Genomic DNA, 21,438 nt, shown 5'->3' with positions numbered 1-21,438 from the left:
GAAAGATGGTGAACTATGCCTGAGCGGGGCGAAGCCAGAGGAAACTCTGGTGGAGGCTCGAAGCGATACTGACGTGCAAATCGTTCGTCTGACTTGGGTATAGGGGCGAAAGACTAATCGAACCATCTAGTAGCTGGTTCCCTCCGAAGTTTCCCTCAGGATAGCTGGAGCCCATTACGAGTTCTATCCGGTAAAGCCAATGATTAGGGGCGCAACGCCCTCGACCTATTCTCAAACTTTAAATAGGTAGGATGGTGCGGCTGCTCCGGTGAGCCGCGCCACGGAATCGGGTGCTCCAAGTGGGCCATTTTTGGTAAGCAGAACTGGCGATGCGGGATGAACCGGAAGCCGGGTTACGGTGCCCAACTGCGCGCTAACCTAGAACCCACAAAGGGTGTTGGTCGATTAAGACAGCAGGACGGTGGTCATGGAAGTCGAAATCCGCTAAGGAGTTGTGGGGACCCCGGACTAGCTGTCCGAAATTCCCTGTTATGTATACAGTTCACGATCCCATGATCAGTGCGCCGTGAACACATAACCGAACTGATATCAAATTACACCATCCATTACAAAGCGGAATAAGAAAATTACAACATGGTCACATGACCGATACTTACATAATAGCCTCGAAGGGCCTAACTAAACATCAGAGTAGCATCATCACTTCAGCAGCGCAGTACCCAAGTCATCTGCCATAACCCTACAGGCAACTGACTGGAGAGACGTTCCTAGCTCGCATAGACGTCGCCAACTCCTTCTTCATTCGTCATGTTCCTCCAAGTCTGGCCAAGTAAATAGCCAGGGACAAAGCCGTGAGTACATTGGAATTGTACTCGCAAACCATCAAGAAGGGTGCTAACAATGCTAACTAAAAGAGACAAGAGAGGAAGAATAGTTTCTCTTGTGGATATAGCATGTGAAAGAGAAATAGTTTCTCTTGTGGATATAGCATCCCGACATCGCAATTGATGGAGACACTAAAGTGGTACTATGACATATCTATATCTTTATTGAAGAAGAGTTAGCATACCGCCATCTCAGGTGATGGGAATACTAGGGAAGTCCTATGACATCTCCATATCTTTGTTAAAGAAGAGTTCCTCTTCAAGAAACATTTAGGAAAGAGTTCCCCACTTGGTCTTATTTTTCACGACCATCTCTATATGGTTGACACACACCCTTTTTCCGTACCCTTCCGGTACATCCAACACAACACTTTCTTTGCAAAGCATTTATCAAAACAAAACTCAAGCCCCAGTAAAGGTAGACCTTTGCAACCCGTCCATGACCGTGGACGCGGCTATTCGAATAGATTTGACTCTGCAGAGTTTGCACACTTTCCCCACAACTATCCGGATACCTATCGTGTGGGCATCATCCCTGCATAACCACATATGCCACGACGGATACCCGGACATAACCTTTCGCCCATCTCCACTGTCACGAGTCCTTCCCTGCGGGCTTACCCCTTCCCGGCACCCCGGCAGCATACCTCCTTTTGAGCGTATCTCCGGCGCCATGACAGAAGACCCTCAGTAATCGTCCGGCTATAGACAACTACAGTGTATTGCCTCCTCCAGAGCGCAACCCGGCGTCGGAGGTCGTCATGACCCTCCCTAGAAAGTTGTGAAGGGTGCTCCTGCCAGCTTCAACAAACTACGGGCTAAGCCCCGTGCCCATATTGGGGTAGAGTGGTTGCGCGATAAAAGTTGGGCTGGTGTACACTTATACGCAGTGCTCCTTTTTAGAAAACATTTCTTTTTCCCCCATAACACCTCGGTTGTCAACCAACCTCCATACACCTCTTTTCCAAACATCTTTATCAAGATCCTTTGCTTTCATAAACCATACACTTGGATTAACTCACCCAAGGTTTTCATAAACATTTACAACAAGGTAAACCTTGAGGGGTTCCCAACCTATAGTTTCATGAGAAGGAACTAATACGACACCATGGCCGAGATGCGGGTCATCACGCCATGAGGGGTATGTGTGAGTGGCTCAAGGAGGATTATACTTGCTTAAGGTAAGCATGTATAATGACAACATAGGGTGGAACCAACTTTCATATTGGTGGTACTACTATACAACTTGGATGGTGAAGGTGCACTATCCAACCAACATTCACAAGGGTACACGGCATACTCCTCTCAAGTTGAGAATTACACCAAGATTCATGACTTTGATACCTCTAGACTACAAAAGTGGTGGGTGTGGTGTAAGATACTATCTTGAGAGGGAAGATGCTCAAGTTGAGCATACAAGATGACCAAGAGGAATAGCACGGCCATGATACCATGCATCCCATAATCACAAAGACAATAGTGGAGTATCACCACTAGGGAGTACCCCACTAGCAACCATACATAGATGACAATAATAAAGAGAACAACACACATAGAAACAAGGTGCTTTGGATATCAACAAATGACATCCAACTAGACACCGAATCAGAGATCAAAGATGGCTTGCCTTGGCTTATTTGTCCCTGTACTTCTTCAACTCCATCCATATAAGAATTCCAACAACATATATAAATAAAATCCTCGTCTGATTCCACTTCTTCTTCTTCTCCGGAATTGTTCGCATCTATCGCCGGAAAATATAAAAGGAACACAATCAATCACATTGCACCAACAAACAAACATACAACAATCAACAACTAACCATGCAACCAAGGTATAACATACAAAGGACTTATAGATACCACAAACAACTTAAAGAGAAACCATTTTATTTACCTAGTAAAGGTTTGAGAGTATCACAACTTAGCAATTGCCTCTCTCGGTTATCACCATGGTATAAACCAATTATCCCCTGGTAGATAACATCATGAAGAGGACAAGAGCATTAGTTTGGCATCACAAACATTCTCAACATAATTTCAAACATTTTTGGAAAAGTAGAAATCAGCTTTCCTAATTTAATTTGCTCACTTAACACTATACAAAAATAGGAAGCAAACCATATACCACATCATTTGAAAACTTAAGCAAAAAAAAAGAGTTAAAGTTAGGTTGCAGAGGTTTTGTTTTGCAAGCATGAAACAAAGGTTGCCCATCTCTACTAAAAAGAGTTGGTCAAGGGTTTTAAATAAACCAAAAAGTTTTGCTTCAACAATGCATGTCACACATAAACATTACTAACAGCAACAAATATGTATGAACAGAGACTAATATTATTTTTCCTAGATAGCTAGTACTAATACAAGACTAACCCAATTGGAATCACCCAAAAAGGTTAATCCTACTATTTTAGGAATTTCTTTGAATCTGACTGTACAGAAAACAAGATCTGTAAGCCATAAATCGTAGAAAAATCCTAAAAATATGAGGCCACTGGCATTTGAAAGATATTTAAACAGAGAAGCATACACAATTGGATTTGGGTTCAAATTGTTTATGAAACTCTCACAAATGGATTTACAAATTTACTGCATGTTTTCACCATTTGCTTTAACTATGGAGTTGCAGAACAGATAAAGGTTTGAAACTTGTTTGAGATGATTAAGAAAACATTCAGTAATCCTACAGAATTGGAATCACTCCATTAGGTTCAAATATGGATTTTTGGTGATTTAAAAGCTAACAGCCATGTCTGCAGAACACACAGAATAAGTTTAATTCACCAAAAATCATACACTCATCACAAAAATATGAGGCTTGCTGTAACTGAAAGATATTGAATAGGTGGTTCTTACCCAATTGGTTTCGTTCAAAAATTCATTTCCAAGCTCCTATTTTAATTCGACAAAGTCAGATCTGACCAGATCTTGATCTGTGAACCATTTCAGTTTCAGGAGGTCAATGTAACACCCCAACTTTTGCAAACTTGTTTAATTGTCCTTAATGCAAAAATTAGGGGGAACAAAAAACTTTTTCTATAGACTAATTAAGATGAATTGCCTTGATCTGTTTGTTATGATGAATTGCCTTGATCTTTTGGTAGATGTATTGACTTGATTTCTTGTTGAGTTTTGTCTTGAGCCACCTCCTAGAACAACACCTCTAGTGGTAAAACAAACAACTCACCTAATACAACACATGTGTGTCCTAGGAAAAGTTGTTTTCCTTCTTACTACATCTAACTCTTCCCCTGATGGCAACCTGAGTGTGCCTTCTTGATTTTTCTCCTTGTGGTACAAGATAGCTCAATCATCCTTAATTCAAAACTTGGGATCGTCTACCCCTCATCACATCCTTCTCTTATACCCACTCATCATGGTTGATTCTGAAGCCAAGTCAACAATCTGTTTTGGTAGGCTTATTAGTTCCAGACTTTGGCAGTTGATATCTAAGCAACCACCACTGTTATTGGTGATCTCAGTGCATGGATCCCATCTATGCAACACCCTCTTCAACCTCCACGTCTTGCATGTCTCAGTCAATCCTTGCAACTCATATACTCAACTTGATCTGGTATCCTATCCCATGTTCCAGCACCAGATCACTTCTTCCTCTTTTACCTCTTGTTTTTGTTTTCATTCAAGTTTATCTTCACAAAACCAAGAGTGGAATGATGGGTACATTTTGTAGCTACTATCTACCCTTGAGAACATCTCCCCCTAAATTTGTTCTCTTTCTCAAACCCCTATTGTTTTTCCTTCTCAAGTTTTGATCACAAAACTACTTCTAGTTTTATTAAATCTTTTCAAGATATTTCTACAAAGAAAACAAGAACTGAAATGGGTTTTGTTTCTCATCCCATTTCTACCAAGTACTGGTTTCTAAAACTTTTCTTTCTATTTTGCTTTCCTTTTCACAAAAAGGCTTGATATGGTATCTATACCATTTCTTGTTTATTTTAAGTTTGAGAAAAACTCTACTTTACTTGAGATAGTAAGTAGAATATTTTTGAACCCCTAAGTTCCAACTAGTTTTTCTCAACATTTTCATGTTCCATTCCACTTGAGTTCATTCCCAATTGTCCCTAGACAATTGAGGTGTTTCAAATACTTTTCAAATGAGTCCTTTTTCAAATGGCAAAACTTGCACATCTTATGCACATCTCTGATCCACCACATTGTATCCCCTCCATCCTCCAATTCTTGATCAAATGGATGATCATTTGATACTTTCAAATCACTCCCAATTGACCTCTTATTTGTAGAGCAACTTATATTTCATCCTACCCATCTCAATCATCTATTCTTTCCATCATCACCTTGACCTCATGAATTCATAATTCATGTCACCATATTCTTCATTATGGGTATATGGTTACTTCTATCACCATCACACTCTCCTTCCATCTCTATCTCTTTTATATTTTTGTACACATTATCTAAGCCACCATCTTGGCAAGAAATAATGTGGCTCCACTATGATCAACATGTATGTTGGAAGCTTCCTTTTTATGATTCATTTTTGAGGGCCACATGAAGTAGCCGGCCATGCCATGCCATGGCACACATGTGCATCATACCTCTCCATCTCTCTCTCTCACGCAATTACTCCACCTTGGGAAAACCTCTCTTTTCTTTGTCTCTTCCCAATGCCACTAATAATTTCAGTTTGGGTCAATTTTCCCTTCCCCAAGCCAGCCACCCATCTCCACCAATCAAAGAGGAGGCAGCCACCCCTCTCCCTCTATAAAAGGGGCTTGGCCGGCCACCTCCCCATCTTTTGCTTCTCATTTTTGGACACTCCACTCCTTCCTCCACTCTCTCACACCCTTCTCCTACCTCTTCCCCACGAGCTGAAGCTCCACCAAGGCTCCATGGCTGGCCATGGCCATGAGAGCACACCAAACCGCAGCTCTCCTTCTCTCTCAAGCTCCCCCTCCCCATGAGAGCATTCCTCTCACTCTCTTCTCCCCCAACCCTAGCTGGTTTCCTCTCCTCTTCTTCTTCCTCCATTGCTAAGATTGGATCTTGATGCAGGTGCATGTTGGTCCAAGCATGGAGAAGGTTGAGCTATCCTCAGATCTGAAGTTCTTGAGCAAAGTTCGTCCAAAACCTTGCAGTAATTTCTGTATCTTGCTGTTTCAGATTCTGGTACGAATTTGTAAAATCCACTAAATCTTGTGTGCAGATCCAAATCGAGTGATTCAAAGTTCCACAGATAGGTATTGAAAAGATCTACAACTTGGCGTTGGTCTCATCCTCAAATTCGTTACGGATTTTGCATGGTAAATAAAGTTCTGCAAACATGCAGAATCACTGTTTGTTAGGTTTCTCCTGTTTTAAAAAACCTTTTTGAGCAAACTCAACTGTGGGTGACAGCCCTCTTCAGTACCTTCATTTTGGCGTTGGTTTTACTTCGATTGACCTCCTGAAATTGAAATGGTTCACAGATCAAGATCTGGTCAGATCTGATTTTGTCGAATTAAACCAGGAGCTTGGAAACGAATTTTTGAATGAAACCAATTGGGTAAGAAACACCTATTCAATACCTTTCAGATGCAGCTGACCTCATATTTTTATGATTTATGTACGATTATTGGTGAATTAAACTTATTCTGTGTGTTCTGCAGACATGGCTGTTAGCTTTTAAATCACCAAAAATCCATCTTTAATCCAAATTGAGTGATTCCAATTCTGTAGGATTACTGAATGTTTTATTAATCATCTCAAACAAGTTTCAAACATTTATATGCTTTGTAAATCCAGAGAGAAAGCAAATGGTACAGACATGCAGTAAACTTGTAAATCCATTTGTGAGAGTTTCAGAAACAATTTGAACCCAAATCCAATTGTGTGTGAATCTCTGTTTAATTACCTTTCAAATGCCAGTGGCCTCATATTTTTAGAATTTTTTTACGATTTATGGCTTACAGATCTTGTTTTCTGTACAGTCAGATTCGCAGAAATTCCTAAAATTGTAGGTTTAATATTTTTGGGTGATTCCAATTGGGTTAGTCTTGTATTAGTACTGGCTATCTAGGAAAAATGTTATTAGTCTCTGTTCATACATATTTGTTGCTGTTAGTAATGTTTATGTGTGACATGCATTGTTGAAGCAAAACTTTTCGGTTTATTTAAAACCCTTGACCAACTCTTTTAGTAGAGATGGGCAACCTTTGTTTTATGCTTGCAAAACAAAACCGCTGCAACCTAACATTATCTCTTTTGTTTTGCTTAAGTTTTTAAATGATGTGGTATATGGTTTGCTTCCTATTTTTGTATAGTGTTAAGTGAGCAAATTAAATTAGGAAAACTGATTTCTACTTTTCCAAAAATTGGTTGAAAATGTATTGTGAATGTTTGTGATGCCAAACTAATGCACTTGTCCTCCTTTTTATGTTATCTACCAGGGGATACTTAGTTTGTGCCATGGTGATAGCTAGAGAGGCAATTGCTAAGTCGTGGCACTCTCATACCTCTACTAGGTAAATAAATGGGGTTTTCTAAATTAAAACTCTTAAAATTGTTTGTGGTATCTATAAGTATTTTGTAGGTTATCCCTTATTAAGGTGGTTAGCTACTGATTGTTGATTGTTGTATGTTTGTTTTGTTGGTGCAATGTGATTGATTGTGTTCCTTTTATATTTTCCGGCGATAGATGCGAACAATTCCGGAGAAGAAGAAGAAGTGGAATCGGACGAGGATTTTATTTATATTGTTGGGATTCTTATATTGATGGAGTTGAAGAAGTACAGGGACAAATAAGCCAAGGCAAGCCATCTTTTGATCTCTGGTTTGGTGTCTAGTTGGATGTCATTTGTTGATGTCCAAAGCACCTTGAATTCTATGTGTGTTGTTATCTCTATTTATGTCATCTGTGTGCAATTGCAAGTGGGGTACTCCCTAGTGGTGATACTCCACCATTGTCCTTGTGTTATGGGATGCATGATATTATGGCCGTGCTATTCCACTTGGTTATCTTGTATGCTCAACTTGAGCATCTTCCCTCTCAAGATAGTAACTTACACCACACTCACCACTTTTGTAATTTAGAGGTATCAATGTCATGATCTTGGTGTATTCTCAACTTGAGAGGAGTATGCCGTGTACCCATTGGAGAGTATGTTGGATAGTGATACTCCACTATCTAAGTTGTACTTTTAGCACCACAAATCTGAAAGTATAATCCTCTTTGTGTTGGCATCATACATGCTTATCTTAAGCGAGTATGATCCACCCATTACCCCTTTATACCTTCTATGGCAAGATGACTCTCATCTCGGCCATAGTGCAATTCTAGTTCAACTCATGAAACTATAGGTTGGGAACCCCTCAAGGCTTACCTTGTTGTAAATGTTTTATGAAAACCTTGGGTGAGTTAACCCAAGCGTATGGTTTAAGAAAGCAAAGGATCTTGGTAAAGATGTTCAGAAAAGTGGTGTATGGCTGTTTGTTGAACAACCAAGGTGTTGTGGGAAAAATGGTTTTAAAAAGGAGCACTGCGTATAAGTGTACACCAGCCCAACTTTTATCACGCAACCACTCTACCCTGGTGTGGGATGGGGCTTAGCCCGTAGTTTGTTGAAGCTGGCAGGAGCACCCTTCACAACTTTCTAGGGAGGGTCATGACGACCTCCGACGCCGGGTTGCGCTCTGGAGGAGGCAATACACTGTCTTAACTGATAGCCGGACGATTACTGAGGGTCTTCTGTCATGGCGCCGGAGATACGCTCAAAAGGAGGTATGCTGCCGGGGTGCCGGGAAGGGGTAAGCCCGCAGGGAAGGACTCGTGCCAGTGGAGATGGGCGAAAGGTTATGTCCGGGTATCCGTCGTGGCATATGTTGTTATGTAGGGATGATGCCCACACGATAGGTATCCGGATAGTTGTGGGGAAAGTGTGCAAACTCTGCAGAGCCAAATCTATTCGAATAGCCGCGTCCGCGGTCATGGACGGGTTGCAAAGGTCTACCTTTACCGGGGCTTGAGTTTTGTTTTGATAAATGCTTTGCAAAGAAAGTGTTGTGTTGGATGTACCGGAAGGGTACGGAAAGTGGGCGTGTGTTGACCATATGGAGATGGTCGTGGGAAAAATTGAGACCAAGTGGGGAACTCTTTCCTAGTGTTTCATGTAGAGGAACTCTTCTTTAACAAAGATATAGAGATGTCATAGGACTTCCCTAGTATCCCCATCACCTGAGATGGCGGTATGCTAACTCTTCTTCAATAAAGATATAGATATGCCATAGCTATCTTTTGAAGTATCTTCTTCAATAAAGATATAGAGGTGTCATAGTATCACTTTAGTGTCTCCATCAATTGCGATGTCGGGATGCTATATCCACAAGAGAAACTGATTCTCTTTCACATGCTATATCCACAAGAGAAACTGATTCTCTTTCACATGCTATGTCCACAAGAGAAACTATGTCTCTTCCACATACTATATCCACAAGAGAAACTATTTCTCTTTCTCATGCTATTTCCACAAGAGAAATTAGCTCTTCCCTCTTGTCATCTTAGTTTAGCACTTGTTATCTTGCACTCTTGCAAAGTACCTTTCTTGATGGTTTGCGAGTACAATTCCAAATGTACTCACGGTTTTGTCCCTGGCTATTTACTTGGCCAGACTTGGAGGAACACGATGGATGAAGAAGGAGTTGACGACGTCTATGCGAGCTAGGAACGTCTTCCCGCCCGCTGTTCGTAGGGTTATGGCAGATGACTTGGGTACTGCGCTGCTGAAGTGATGATGCTACTCTGATGTTTAGTTAGGCCCTTCGAGGCTATTATGTAAGTATTGGTCATGTGACCTCATTGTAATTTTCTTATTCCGCTTTGTAATGGATGGTGTAATTTGATATCAGTTCGGTTATGTGTTCACGACACACTGATCATGGGATCGTGAACTGTATACATAACAGGGTATTTCGGACCGTTAGTCCGGGGTCCCCACAGAGCTGGTATCAGAGCTATCCTGACTGTAGGAGACCTTAGTTAGCATGGACGTTAGATTGGAAACAAGTACTTGGGGAAAAACTATTTGCGAAATAAAGTATTTCTTTAGTCGGAAGCATAGCTTCTACTCCTCTTATTTATTCAAAGCTTCTAAATTCTTATCTCTCCGCTTTATAAAAAGGTTTGAAAATTCTTGCTCTATTGTCTCATCCACTTCAAGCCTACATGTTGGACGATGTCCCCGACTCAGACCAGAGACTCGAAGTCGAAGATGGATCAACCTTTTATGAAGTCTCACATATCTCCAACAGCAGCTATTGAAGGTTGGATGCCGATTTAGTCGTGCACATGTAGGGATGATAACATCATGTCTTTGGTTTTCACCAAAGTATGTCAAAGATCTGACCTTGTTCCTCCGTGGACTTGCACTTTTTGCAGTCGTCAGGGATCAAGCCCTCAGTTTCTTGACTAGTTATTTTTAGGCCAGCCACGAGAAGATCTCTACTTTAGAAGCACCTCAACAGCTACCTCTTCGAAGACCTCATGTTTCCGGGATGTCGAGACTAGAAGTTCTACGCAGCTTTCTCCTCCGCCTCAACATCAACGACTCAACACCCAGCCCCTTCACCACCAACTGCTACAAGGATCCAAATTGAAGCTGATGCTAATGATATGAAGACGTCGACATATGTGACCAGCCCCCAAACCTATAGGATGTATAGGACAAACTCAATCGCTTTGATTGAGCTACCCGCGCATTAGGAATTTCTGGGTACTTAGAGTACCATGTCTGGTTTGATGATTGTTTGTAGTTCCCTAGTATGCTGCCTTGAGTGTTTGTATCTGTTTGCTGTGTGCATGTATGTCTTGCTATTTCGACGTTCCCGCCCTTTTTAATTGTTTGAAATTTGTGAAACAGAAATTAAAAATGGAAATCTGCGAGTGTACTGTTTTGCTAATAAAATTAGTTTGGTAGCTCCGATTGATGTGATTCCAATTGTACTAGAACCAGTATGAAATTATCTTTCAGACGCCACTGACCTTGTATTTTTAGGATTTTTGTGCGATTTTTAATAAATAAAGCTTGATCACTGTTTCTGGTTAGTATTTTGAGTCTCAAAAATTGAAAAATAAATATTTTTTGAATGATTCCAATTGTGTTGATCTTGTTTTCTTACTGTGCATCTAGGAAAAATACCAGTAGCCTCTATTAGTGGTATTTTGTCTCTGGTTATGATTGTATGGGTGTCGCATGCCATGATAGGATTAAAGTTTGCCTCGCCGATGTATTGCTAACTGCTAGTTAGTTGGGTAGATTAACGAAAGACTCTAACTCTAAACCCGTTAGCAGTTGTTTTTCAACCATCAGGGAAACTAACTCAGACCCCTACCTACGCCGACTACTTTCAAGGTCATCTGAAGCATCTCCACTACGCCAAGAAAGCAGAAGCCCCTACCTTCAAGAGTGACTGCACCTCTGTGAGAAGCCTTACTAACTTGGTCTAACCTTGGAATATAGTCGTGCTAACCTCTAGGATATCTTCTTCAAAATACCCCCCTAACACACCGTCTAACCCGTTGAGTGAACAATAGCGTCAAAGCCAAGCTACATCACCTTGTTCATCTGGTCCTCATCAAGTGAAGGCTCCTGAAGATACCTCCAGAACTCAAGAGTAGGTGCAACTTACCCGCTCACCAACTGGTATAAGTCAACACCGACCCGCCAGCTGATGATTGTCTTCGACGACCTCTGTTGCTGTTTCATATGGATACCAACTAGGTGTTTCATCAATGGACCAACTCGCCGCGCGTCCCATATGGTTTAGTTAACACGTGAGTGCCTCTTGAAGATGTGGTCTGCACGTCGCCCCAGAAGATTCTACAAATGAATACGGAAGATCGACGACTTCTTCAGAAGCCCCAGATAGGACCACAAGGCAGAAGCTCTGAGTTTTTCCGAAAGCCCGATGAAAAATCTTAAGGGCGTCTTCCACTAAAAGTTGGAGCTAACCCTAACATTTTAAACCTTTCTAACACACCGTTGGAAACGGGGGATGCACTAACCCCTCTTGAAGCCATGGACTACACAACACCCTCTAAAGATGTTTTCAACTCAAGACAGGTGATCAATGACTTCTCCAAGAAGCGCCCGACAAGACCCGTGGCCGAAGCTTACAGTTTTTAACGCCCCTCCCCGGTGAACAATTTTAAGGGTGGAAGACTTCGTCTTCCACTAAATTCAAGCTAACTCTAAAAAGTTTTCAATCCTGCTAAGGCACCAATGGAGTGCACTAACTTTTCCGAAGTCGTGGTTTCCGCTAGGATTGTTAAGAGGCTAAAGATCCAACATCTGCACGGAGTAGTCAACCTCTTCATGAAGCTCGCCATCGGCAGGAATCCATCATGTCTCTCAGAAGCTGAAGTTGCGACCCCCTCAACAACGGCACGCCGACAGAAGAATGGAGTCTAACTTTCGTTAAGCTTTACAACCCCTCTTGTTCTGCGCTCACTGTAACACCCCAACTTTTGCAAACTTGTTTAATTGTCCTTAATGCAAAAATTAGGGGGAACAAAAAACTTTTTCTATAGACTAATTAAGATGAATTGCCTTGATCTGTTTGTTATGATGAATTGCCTTGATCTTTTGGTAGATGTATTGACTTGATTTCTTGTTGAGTTTTGTCTTGAGCCACCTCCTAGAACAACACCTCTAGTGGTAAAACAAACAACTCACCTAATACAACACATGTGTGTCCTAGGAAAAGTTGTTTTCCTTCTTACTACATCTAACTCTTCCCCTGATGGCAACCTGAGTGTGCCTTCTTGATTTTTCTCCTTGTGGTACAAGATAGCTCAATCATCCTTAATTCAAAACTTGGGATCGTCTACCCCTCATCACATCCTTCTCTTATACCCACTCATCATGGTTGATTCTGAAGCCAAGTCAACAATCTGTTTTGGTAGGCTTATTAGTTCCAGACTTTGGCAGTTGACATCTAAGCAACCACCACTGTTATTGGTGATCTCAGTGCATGGATCCCATCTATGCAACACCCTCTTCAACCTCCACGTCTTGCATGTCTCAGTCAATCCTTGCAACTCATATACTCAACTTGATCTGGTATCCTATCCCATGTTCCAGCACCAGATCACTTCTTCCTCTTTTACCTCTTGTTTTTGTTTTCATTCAAGTTTATCTTCACAAAACCAAGAGTGGAATGATGGGTACATTTTGTAGCTACTATCTACCCTTGAGAACATCTCCCCCTAAATTAGTTCTCTTTCTCAAACCCCTATTGTTTTTCCTTCTCAAGTTTTGATCACAAAACTACTTCTAGTTTTATTACATCTTTTCAAGATATTTCTACAAAGAAAACAAGAACTGAAATGGGTTTTGTTTCTCATCCCATTTCTACCAAGTACTGGTTTCTAAAACTTTTCTTTCTATTTTGCTTTCCTTTTCACAAAAAGGCTTGATATGGTATCTATACCATTTCTTGTTTATTTTAAGTTTGAGAAAAACTGTACTTTACTTGAGATAGTAAGTAGAATATTTTTGAACCCCTAAGTTCCAACTAGTTTTTCTCAACATTTTCAAGTTCCATTCCACTTGAGTTCATTCCCAATTGTCCCTAGACAATTGAGGTGTTTCAAATACTTTTCAAATGAGTCCTTTTTCAAATGGCAAAACTTGCACATCTTATGCACATCTCTGATCCACCACATTGTATCCCCTCCATCCTCCAATTCTTGATCAAATGGATGATCATTTGATACTTTCAAATCACTCCCAATTGACCTCTTATTTGTAGAGCAACTTATATTTCATCCTACCCATCTCAATCATCTATTCTTTCCATCATCACCTTGACCTCATGAATTCATAATTTATGTCACCATATTCTTCATTATGGGTATATGGTTACTTCTATCACCATCACACTCTCCTTCCATCTCTATCTCTTTTATATTTTTGTACACATTATCTAAGCCACCATCTTGGCAAGAAATAATGTGGCTCCACTATGATCAACATGTATGTTGGAAGCTTCCTTTTTATGATTCATTTTTGAGGGCCACATGAAGTAGCCGGCCATGCCATGCCATGGCACACATGTGCATCATACCTCTCCATCTCTCTCTCTCACACAATTACTCCACCTTGGGAAAACCTCTCTTTTATTTGTCTCTTCCCAATGCCACTAATAATTTCAGCTTGGGTCAATTTTCCCTTCCCCAAGCCAGCCACCCATCTCCACCAATCAGAGAGGAGGCAGCCACCCCTCTCCCTCTATAAAAGGGGCTTGGCCGGCCACCTCCCCATCTTTTGCTTCTCATTTTTGGACACTCCACTCCTTCCTCCACTCTCTCACACCCTTCTCCTACCTCTTCCCCACGAGCTGAAGCTCCACCAAGGCTCCATGGCCGGCCATGGCCATGAGAGCACACCAAACCGCAGCTCTCCTTCTCTCTCAAGCTCCCCCTCCCCATGAGAGCATTCCTCTCACTCTCTTCTCCCCCAACCCTAGCTGGTTTCCTCTCCTCTTCTTCTTCCTCCATTGCTAAGATTGGATCTTGATGCAGGTGCATGTTGGTCCAAGCATGGAGAAGGTTGAGCTATCCTCAGATCTGAAGTTCTTGAGCAAAGTTCGTCCAAAACCTTGCAGTAATTTCTGTATCTTGCTATTTCAGATTCTGGTACGAACTTGTAAAATCCGCAAAATCTTGTGTGCAGATCCAAATCGAGTGATTCAAAGTTCCACAGATAGGTATTGAAAATATCTACAACTTGGCGTTGGTCTCATCCTCAAATTCGTTACGGATTTTGCATGGTAAATAAAGTTCTGCAAACATGCAGAATCACTGTTTGTTAGATTTCTCCTGTTTTACAAAACCTTTTTGAGCAAACTCAGCTGTGGGTGAAAGCCCTCTTCAGTACCTTCATTTTGGCGTTGGTTTTACTTCGATTGACCTCCTGAAATTGAAATGGTTCACAGATCAAGATCTGGTCAGATCTGACTTTGTCGAATTAAACCAGGAGCTTGGAAATGAATTTTTGAATGAAACCAATTGGGTAAGAAACACCTATTCAATACCTTTCAGATGCAGCTGACCTCACATTTTTATGATTTATGTACGATTATTGGTGAATTAAACTTATTCTGTGTGTTCTGCAGACATGGCTGTTAGCTTTTAAATCACCAAAAATCCATCTTTAATCCAAATTGAGTGATTCCAATTCTGTAGGATTACAGAATGTTTTCTTAATCATCTCAAACAAGTTTCAAACATTTATATGTTTTGTAAATCCAGAGAGAAAGCAAATGGTACAGACATGCAGTAAACTTGTAAATCCATTTGTGAGAGTTTCATAAACAATTTGAACCCAAATCCAATTGTGTGTGAATCTCTGTTTAATTACCTTTCAAATGCCAGTGGCCTCATATTTTTAGAATTTTTCTACGATTTATGGCTTACAGATCTTGTTTTCTGTACAGTCAGATTCGCAGAAATTCCTAAAATTGTAGGTTTAATATTTTTGGGTGATTCCAATTGGGTTAGTCTTGTATTAGTACTGGCTATCTAGGAAAAATGTTATTAGTCTCTGTTCATACATATTTGTTGCTGTTAGTAATGTTTATGTGTGACATGCATTGTTGAAGCAAAACTTTTCGGTTTATTTAAAACCCTTGACCAACTCTTTTAGTAGAGATGGGCAACCTTTGTTTTATGCTTGCAAAACAAAACCGCTGCAACCTAACATTATCTCTTTTGTTTTGCTTAAGTTTTTAAATGATGTGGTATATGGTTTGCTTCCTATTTTTGTATAGTGTTAAGTGAGCAAATTAAATTAGGAAAACTGATTTCTACTTTTCCAAAAATTGGTTGAAAATGTATTGTGAATGTTTGTGATGCCAAACTAATGCACTTGTCCTCCTTTTTATGTTATCTACCAGGGGATACTTAGTTTGTGCCATGGTGATAGCTAGAGAGGCAATTGCTAAGTCGCGGCACTCTCATACCTCTACTAGGTAAATAAATGGGGTTTTCTAAATTAAAACTCTTAAAATTGTTTGTGGTATCTATAAGTATTTTGTAGGTTATCCCTTACTAAGGTGGTTAGCTACTGATTGTTGATTGTTGTATGTTTGTTTTGTTGGTGCAATGTGATTGATTGTGTTCCTTTTATATTTTCCGGCGATAGATGCGAACAATTCCGGAGAAGAAGAAGAAGTGGAATCGGACGAGGATTTTATTTATATTGTTGGGATTCTTATATTGATGGAGTTGAAGAAGTACAGGGACAAATAAGCCAAGGCAAGCCATCTTTTGATCTCTGGTTTGGTGTCTAGTTGGATGTCATTTGTTGATGTCCAAAGCACCTTGAATTCTATGTGTGTTGTTATCTCTATTTATGTCATCTGTGTGCAATTGCAAGTGGGGTACTCCCTAGTGGTGATACTCCACCATTGTCCTTGTGTTATGGGATGCATGATATTATGGCCGTGCTATTCCACTTGGTTATCTTGTATGCTCAACTTGAGCATCTTCCCTCTCAAGATAGTAACTTACACCACACTCACCACTTTTGTAATTTAGAGGTATCAATGTCATGATCTTGGTGTATTCTCAACTTGAGAGGAGTATGCCGTGTACCCATTGGAGAGTATGTTGGATAGTGATACTCCACTATCTAAGTTGTACTTTTATCACCACAAATCTGAAAGTATAATCCTCTTTGTGTTGGCATCATACATGCTTATCTTAAGCGAGTATGATCCACCCATTACCCCTTTATACCTTCTATGGCAAGATGACTCTCATCTCGGCCATAGTGCAATTCTAGTTCAACTCATGAAACTATAGGTTGGGAACCCCTCAAGGCTTACCTTGTTGTAAATGTTTTATGAAAACCTTGGGTGAGTTAACCCAAGCGTATGGTTTAAGAAAGCAAAGGATCTTGGTAAAGATGTTCGGAAAAGTGGTGTATGGCTGTTTGTTGAACAACCAAGGTGTTGTGGGAAAAATGGTTTTAAAAAGGAGCACTGCGTATAAGTGTACACCAGCCCAACTTTTATCGCGCAACCACTCTACCCTGGTGTGGGACGGGGCTTAGCCCGTAGTTTGTTGAAGCTGGCAGGAGCACCCTTCACAACTTTCTAGGGAGGGTCATGACGACCTCCGACGCCGGGTTGCGCTCTGGAGGAGGCAATACACTGTCTTAACTGATAGCCGGACGATTACTGAGGGTCTTCTGTCATGGCGCCGGAGATACGCTCAAAAGGAGGTATGCTGCCGGGGTGCCGGGAAGGGGTAAGCCCGCAGGGAAGGACTCGTGCCAGTGGAGATGGGCGAAAGGTTATGTCCGGGTATCCGTCGTGGCATATGTTGTTATGCAGGGATGATGCCCACACGATAGGTATCCGGATAGTTGTGGGGAAAGTGTGCAAACTCTGCAGAGCCAAATCTATTCGAATAGCCGCGTCCGCGGTCATGGACGGGTTGCAAAGGTCTACCTTTACCGGGGCTTGAGTTTTGTTTTGATAAATGCTTTGCAAAGAAAGTGTTGTGTTGGATGTACCGGAAGGGTACGGAAAGTGGGCGTGTGTTGACCATATGGAGATGGTCGTGGGAAAAATTGAGACCAAGTGGGGAACTCTTTCCTAGTGTTTCATGTAGAGGAACTCTTCTTTAACAAAGATATAGAGATGTCATAGGACTTCCCTAGTATCCCCATCACCTGAGATGGCGGTATGCTAACTCTTCTTCAATAAAGATATAGATATGCCATAGCTATCTTTTGAAGTATCTTCTTCAATAAAGATATAGAGGTGTCATAGTATCACTTTAGTGTCTCCATCAATTGCGATGTCGGGATGCTATATCCACAAGAGAAACTGATTCTCTTTCACATGCTATATCCACAAGAGAAACTGATTCTCTTTCACATGCTATGTCAACAAGAGAAACTATGTCTCTTCCACATGCTATATCCACAAGAGAAACTATTTCTCTTTCTCATGCTATTTCCACAAGAGAATTTAGCTCTTCCCTCTTGTCATCTTAGTTTAGCACTTGTTATCTTGCACTCTTGCAAAGTACCTTTCTTGATGGTTTGCGAGTACAATTCCAAATGTACTCACGGCTTTGTTCCTGGCTATTTACTTGGCCAGACTTGGAGGAACACGATGGATGAAGAAGGAGTTGACGACGTCTATGCGAGCTAGGAACGTCTTCCCAGTCAGTTGCCTGTAGGGTTATGGCAGATGACTTGGGTACTGCGCTGCTGAAGTGATGATGCTACTCTAATGTTTAGTTAGGCCCTTCGAGGCTATTATGTAAGTATTGGTCATGTGACCTCATTGTAATTTTCTTATTCCGCTTTGTAATGGATGGTGTAATTTGATATCAGTTCGGTTATGTGTTCACGACACACTGATCATGGGATCGTGAACTGTATACATAACAGGGTATTTCGGACCGTTAGTCCGGGGTCCCCACAGTCAATCGAAGTGAAACCAACGCCAAACTGAAGGTACTGGAGAGAGCTTTCACCCTCAGTTGAGTTTGCTCAAAAAGGTTTTGTAAAACGGAAGAAATCTAACAAACAGGGATTCTGCATGTTTGCATATCTTTATTTACCATGCAAAATCCTTAACGAATTAGAGGATAAGACCAACGCCAAGTTGTAGATCTTTTCAATACCTATCTGTGGAACTTTGAATCACTCGATTTGGATCTGCACACAAGATTTGGCGGATTTTACAAGTTCGTACCAGAATCTGAAACAATAAGATACAGAAATTACTGCAAGGTTTTGGACGAACTTTGCTCGAGAACTTCAGATCTGAGGATAGCTCAAACTTCTCCATGCTTGGACCAACATGCACCTGCATCAAGATCCAATCTTGTGAGAGGAGAAAGGAGAAATAGGGCTCGATTCATCTATGGCTAGGGGAGAAGAGAGTGAGAGGGAAGCTCTCATGGTGAGGGGAAGCTTGAGGGAGGAGGGAAGCTTCATCTTGGTGGATTTCCATGGCCATGGCCGGCCATGGGAGCAAGGACCAGCAGCAGCTCGTGGGAGAGAGGAGGAGGAGAGTGTGAGGGAGTGGAGAGAAGAGAAATGAGGACCAAAGGTGGAGGGGTGGCCGGCTAGGGGGTTTTTATAGAGGGAGAGGAGTGGCTGCCTCCTTTTTTCATTGGCCAAGGAAGGTGGCTGCCCATTTAATTGTTGGGGTAGTTGGGAGGCAAGGCTTGTGGAGGAAGGAAGAGAAGAGGAAGGGCTGGCCGAAAATCTTGCCATGGCCGGCTCCTTCATGTGCCAAGCACAAGTGAGCAATGTGAGAGAGAGACACAACATCAATGTGTATAGACCAAGGTATGATGTTGAGAAGATAATATCAATGAGTGACTTTGATAATGATAAAAATAGGAGTAGATAAATATAGATAAAAATGAGTATGAAGGTGACATGTGCCATGTGCCATGAGAATAATCTCCACCACTTTGGTGGAGACCAACTTATGATGAAGATAGTTCCCAAGGTAGAGTTAATGAATAGAAGTTTTCATTTGATTTCAATCTTGGAAATATTGGGGTTGACCACGTGCAACAATGCATGAGCATGTCAAGGTAGATGGGATGGTGATGGTGGCTTAGTCAATGATAGAGCAAGATTAAGAGAGATGGTGAGTGAAGTATTCATATATTCACAAAGATGAATATATTGACATAAATCATCAATTTATGAGGTCAAGGTGATGATGGAAAAGAATAGAGGATTGGGATGGGTTTGATGGAATATAAGTTTCTCTTCAAATAAGAGGTCAATTGGGAAGTGATTTGAAAGTATCAAATGATCATCCATATGATCAAAAATTGGAGAATGAGGGGATACCATGTGGCAGAATCAGAGATGTGCAGGAGATGCCATTTGAAGTAGAATTCAATTGAAAGGTATATGACACACCTCAATTGTCTAGAGACAATTGGGAATGAACTCAAGTGGAGTGGAATTTGAAATTGTTGAGATAAAACTAATTGGAACATAGGAGTTCAAAATATTCTACTTACTTTCTCAAGTAAGTAGAGTTTTTCTCGAATGTAAAATAAGCAAGAGCAAAACCAGGAATGGTATAAGTACCATAAACAAGCCTTTTGTTAAAAAGAAGGCAAGATAGAAAATGATGTTTTAGAAATCAGTACTTGGTAGAAATGGGATGAAAACAAAACCCATTTCAGTTCCTTGTTTTCTTTGCAGAAATATCTTGAAAATATTTATAAAACTAGAAGTAGTTTTGTGATCAAAACTAGAGAAGGAAAACAACAGGGTTTTTGAGGAGGAAAAACTAATTTAGGGAGGAGTGTTCTCAAGGGTAGATGATGGCTACAAAATGTATCCATCATTCCCACTCTTGGTTTTGTGAAGATAAACTTGGATGAAAACAAAAACAAGAGGTAAAAGAGGAAGAAGTGATCTGATGCTGGAACATGGGATTGGATACCAGATTAAGTTGAATATATGAGTTGCAAGGATTGACTGAGACATGCAGGACGTGGAGGTTGAAGAGGGTGTTGCATAGATGAGATCCATGTATTGAGGCTACCAATAACAGTTGTGGTTGCTTAGAAATTAACTGCCAAAGTCTGGACATTTTAAGCATGTTAACACAGATGGTCGACATGGCCTCAAAACCAACAAGGATGAGTGGGTATAAGAGAGGGATGTAGCTAGGGGTAGATGATCCCAAGTTTTGAATTAAGTATGATTGAGCTATCTTGTACCACAAAGAGGAAAATCAAGATGGCACACTCATGTTGTCATCAGGAGAGAGGTTTGATGTAGTTAAAAGGAAAACAATTTTTCCTATGCCACACATGTGTTTTATTTGGTGAGTTGCTTGTTTAACCACCAGGGGTGTTGTTCTATGAGGTAGCTCAAGACAAAACTCACAAGCAAATCAAGATAATTCATCTACCAACAGATCAAAGCAATTCACCATAACAAACAGATCAAGGCAATTCATCTATTTAGTCTTTAGAAAAAGTTTTTGTTCCCCCTAATTTTTGCAATAAGGGCAAATAATCAATGTTGCAAAAGTTGGGGTGTTACAGATCTTCCACCCTTAAAATAATCTCGTCCCGAGATTACTAAGTATAGAACTAGAGGGGTTGTAAAGCTTAACAAAAGTTAGACTCCATCCTTCTGTAGATGCACCATTGTAGAGAAGGTCGTTGCTTCATCTTCTAGCAGACATGATGGATTCCTGCCGATGGAGAGCTTCATGAAGAGGTTGACTACTCCCTACAGATGTTAGACCAGTAGCTTCTTAACGACCCTAGTGGGGCTCACGACTTCGGAAATTTGGTGCACTCCAATGGTGCCTTAGCATGGTTGAAAACTTTTTAGAGTTAGCTTAAATTTAGTGGAAGACGACGTCTTCCACCCTTAAAATTGTTCACCGGGGTCTTCGAAAACTCTAAGCTTCGTCCACGGGTCTTGTCGGGCGCTTTTTGAAGAAGTCATTGATCTCCCGTCTTGAGTCGAACATCTTCAGAGGGCGTTGTGTAGTCCACGGCATCAAGAGGGGTTAGTGCATCCTACGTTTCCAACGGTGTGTTAGAAAGGTTTAAAATG

At 41.0% G+C, this 21,438-nt stretch overlaps 1 long non-coding RNA gene across 7 annotated transcripts in view; it reads left to right on the top strand.

Annotated features, from left to right (window-relative positions):
- Window positions 1–18,296, top strand: part of LOC127342234 (uncharacterized) — a 118,081-nt gene extending 99,785 nt beyond the window's left edge. For 2 of the 7 annotated variants that reach the window (XR_011755324.1, XR_011755325.1), the window contains 2 exons: window positions 7,503–7,615; window positions 9,472–9,728. This is a non-coding gene — a long non-coding RNA (uncharacterized lncRNA). Of the gene's footprint in view, window positions 1–5,654; window positions 5,945–6,032; window positions 6,130–6,294; window positions 6,372–7,502; window positions 7,616–9,471; window positions 9,729–14,139; window positions 14,448–14,535; window positions 14,633–14,797; window positions 14,875–15,757; window positions 15,833–16,005; window positions 16,119–17,974 lie in introns of those variants that run through there. The other 5 variants (XR_007876412.2, XR_011755322.1, XR_011755321.1 and 2 more) reach the window with 5 other exon arrangements.
- Window positions 18,297–21,438: the final 3,142 nt, after the last annotated feature.

The sequence above is a fragment of the Lolium perenne genome, chromosome 3, assembly GCF_019359855.2.
Source record: "Lolium perenne isolate Kyuss_39 chromosome 3, Kyuss_2.0, whole genome shotgun sequence".
In the NCBI taxonomy this organism is placed as follows: Eukaryota; Viridiplantae; Streptophyta; class Magnoliopsida; order Poales; family Poaceae; genus Lolium; species Lolium perenne.
The sequence above is the reverse complement of the archived record's forward strand: the minus strand, read 5'-3'. Positions and strand labels throughout refer to the sequence as shown.